General features: G+C 32.8%; 1 protein-coding gene across 1 annotated transcript in view; it reads right to left on the reverse strand.

The window, feature by feature from the left end:
• Positions 1–3995, reverse strand: part of LOC107717294 (amyloid beta A4 precursor protein-binding family B member 2-like) — a 31770-nt gene that overhangs the window by 14985 nt on the left and 12790 nt on the right. The window lies entirely within an intron of this gene.

Genomic DNA, 3995 nt, shown 5'->3' on the forward strand with positions numbered 1-3995 from the left:
TAACCAGTTTTAAATTCCAGTTGTGCAGATGGGGTATGTTGTAACACTGCGTTACAATGTGCTATTCTATGACTTTAGCGATGTGCTTTACACTATTTACTTTAATTAATTTTAATGAGAAACAATGAGAAACAGGTGAATAAAGACTGACAGTCAATGTTTAATGTTAAGAAATTATTATTTCAAGACATGTAAAGCATTTTGGCTCGTTTATGTGGGCCGTCCCAAGCATGGTTGCAATGTGTTCATTGTCAAACTCCAAAATCAGATTATTTTTAATTCTTAAAAAACGCCATTATTTTATTTTATTTTATTGACAAAATATTTTAGTTTGTCTTGTATATTTCTTTCATGCGATCAGATAACATTTTAAGCTGTCATATGGTCATGTTACAATGTACCCCACCTACGGGGCATGTTGTCACATTTCACTTCCATTTTTTGAGAGTAAATAAAGAAAAACGCATACACTGTAATTATGAAACAAAGTGACATATTTATACTAGACAAGTGTAAAATTACTGTGGATAGAAAATTATATTCTGAACCCTTGTGGATTTATACAAACTGAGAAAGTCAAAAAGTGTTACATTGTGTCCCGCTCTCCCCCAACACTGTATAATTGGGTCTTATTTGTTTCCATTATTTATTAACTAACATGAACTATGAACAATTTCATTTTGTTTTTAATTTAATTACTTTGTTGTTTCTCTCTGAAATAAACAATGTGAGAAAACACACACACACACACTCTCACACACACACACACACTCACACACACTCTCACACACACACACACACTAAGCAATCGTAAAAAACTGTAAAGTGGATGAGATGATATTTAACCACATTAATAACACACATCTTTATATGGAGAGCAGGTTGATGTGAGTCTCGGTCTGCAGCAGCATCTGCTGGCGAGCGCCGCTACTGCGATTTATCATGTTATAAAACAGCAGATGATTTTAATGAAAATCTTCCACCATCCTGGATTCATATAAAATGGGTTAATCATATCCACAAATCTGTGTTTCAGCAGAACAAACAGTTACAACAAACCCGATTCATGAAAAGATCACTTGTTTGTATTTATAATAACTAAAGATTTTCTTAGCTGAAGGTTTTCTTGCACCGGGTCCAGGTCCTTTATTTACCCAAACACAGACAGACCATGTGATGAAGCTAGTGAGCGTACTCTGATGTAATATACATAGTTTGCTCTGGAAACTGAACTGAAACCACAGTTACGTTCTACTTTTAGCAAAGTGTGTGTGCCGACTATGTTTAAGAGTAAGTGTGCATGATTATATTGTGTATTTTGTTCTATGAAATATGTTAAAAGAAACAAATAACATAATTTAAAAAGTACACTGACTGCGTTCAGCTTGTGATGAAAATGTGATTTTAGTCTCATTGACATACTATTATAAAATTGTTTTTGTTAATATTTTGAATTCGTTTTTGTTTTCCATTTTCATTTGAGTATTTTTGTTGAGTGTTTGTCATTTTAGTGGTTTTGTTTTTGTATGTATGTCTATATAGTTCTTATTCATTTTTATTTCAGTTCAAGTTCAAGTTTATCATCCTAAAAATTAATTTTAAAAATTAATTTTTTTTCTCTCTGTTTAAATTGAATTAAATTGAATTGAATCATATCCACTAGCTATATTAGTGCACGACATGCATGTTCTACTGTTATGAAAGTGTGCTGACTATGTTTTTGAGTAAGTTTGATTTTATTATGATATTAGTTTATTTTGATTTTTTTCAATAAAATACACAAATGACCTACTATATTTGTTAAAATGTGCAGTAAACCACCAAAGCAGACTTCACATTGTATTTAGGTAGGATTGTTTTAGTCTCATTGAGATACTATTATAGTTTTTTATTAGGGATGCACCGATACCACTTTTTCCAGTACTCGCCCGATACGATACTTTTATTTTTGGTACTTGCCGATACCGAGTACTGATACCGATATTGCATTTGTAATTTTTTTTAAATATTGGGTGCAGAAACCAAAATGTATAATGTTGTATATGTATGTATAATGTTAGTTGGTTAACTTCATTTATCAAATAGATACAGTCAAACCAAAATTTATTCAGACACCTTCAACATTTCTCACATTATCACAGTTTATTCGCTATAGTTTAGAAAATGGTAATAAAATATGACAAGAACTCAGAGTTAAACTGTGTCAGAACAAATTCAGCTTGATAATGTCAGATAACTTTGATAGAAAGGTATGTAATGGATTACAATAAATAGGGATGCACCGATACTGGTATCGGTATCGGGACCGATACTGAGCTCCTGTACTCGTACTCGTTAAAATGTCCCGATACCAAACGCCGATACCAGTTATTAGAGATTAAAGATGTCTACAAAGTATATGTATGCAATGAACATAAAACATTCAGTATTAACTCCTGTATAGCTGATGTGCGCGAGCGGATAAACAAAGCACGCTGAGTGGATTGAGCGCGTGGCGGCGCAGATGCGCGAGCTTGTCGAGTGAATATACCTTTCTCACAGACATCACTGGAAAGTTTGTAGTTCGGTCGGATATGTCAAATGCATTCACTATAAACATCATTTATTTTCACCCTTAAGCATACACGACTTTCTGGCGAAAGTGAAACTAGCAGCCTGTGTGAAATGCGCTAGACTGTACTGTAGGCTACTTGTCCCTCTCAGTCTAACCAAAAATGATTCAGAGACCAGATATAATTTTTGATATTTTTTTACTAGTGGGTGCAGGACACTATAGTTCATTTATGTAAAGTGAGGATAGCAAAATAAACTAAACTGTGATATATTATACCCAAACATTCTTCATACAGTGGACTACCAGTAAAACTGATACAAATTTGGGACCAAAAATTATTCAGACCGAGTCTGGGAAAAAACTGAAGTTGAGGTTTGCATGAAGCTGGGTGACAGCATGACCAGGAGACTATATGCTGTCACTGAGGCTAAGGGCTGCCCGACAAAGTATTTATAGTTGTGTAAATATTGACAGCTGTATGAATAATTTTTGGTTTCGAAAATGGAATATTGAGTAAATGGAATCGAAAAATTGACCTTATGACTGGTTTTGTGCTCCAGGGTCACATATATGATAAACTTTCAAAGGATTTACAATGCTGATGACCGTTAAACCAGTCATAAGGGTCAATTTTTTAAAATTTTGGTTTTGGAGGTTATCTCAACTGCAGATGTTCCTTTGATTATATCCTTGTTTTCATTAATCAGTTGGACAAGAAGTAACATGTTCTTGAGTCCAGTTTGGTTTTCTTTTACGTTTGCATGTATTACAATCAGCCGTGATTATTCTACTCTGTTAATTAAAAGGCGTTTTACATGCATATTCACTAATTATGAGAAGCACACATATAAGAGGCTGACAATTAGCTGCACATGTACTTGTTTAATTAGTGACTCTTAGCCTGCATTTCAAAGTATTTATTTGAATGTGGCAATTAACATTTTTATTTTTAAACCTTTATTTGAATATGGCTCAATAACAATACTTGTATACAATAATTTAACAATATTATTTTTTTTAAATTAAAATGAAAAAATTATATACCAGTGTTATTTTAGTATAACCGAGATACTATTAAAGTACAAAGTATTTATAGTTGTGTAAATATTGACAGCTGTATGAATAATTTTTGGTTTCGAAAATGGAATATTGAGTAAATGGAATCGAAAAATTGACCTTATGACTGGTTTTGTGCTCCAGGGTCACATATATGATAAACTTTCAAAGGATTTACAATGCTGATGACCGTTAAACCAGTCATAAGGGTCAATTTTTTAAAATTGTGATTTATACATCATCTGAAAGCTGAATAAATAAGCTTTCCATTGATGTATGGTTTGTTAGGATAGGACAATATTTGGCTGAGATACAGCTATTTGAAAATCTGGAATCTGAGGGTGCAAAACACTCTAAATATTGAGAAAATCATCTTTAAAGTTGT

This window comes from Sinocyclocheilus rhinocerous, unplaced genomic scaffold, assembly GCF_001515625.1.
Source record: "Sinocyclocheilus rhinocerous isolate Xijiao unplaced genomic scaffold, SAMN03320098_v1.1 scaffold149, whole genome shotgun sequence".
NCBI lineage: Eukaryota > Metazoa > Chordata > Actinopteri > Cypriniformes > Cyprinidae > Sinocyclocheilus > Sinocyclocheilus rhinocerous.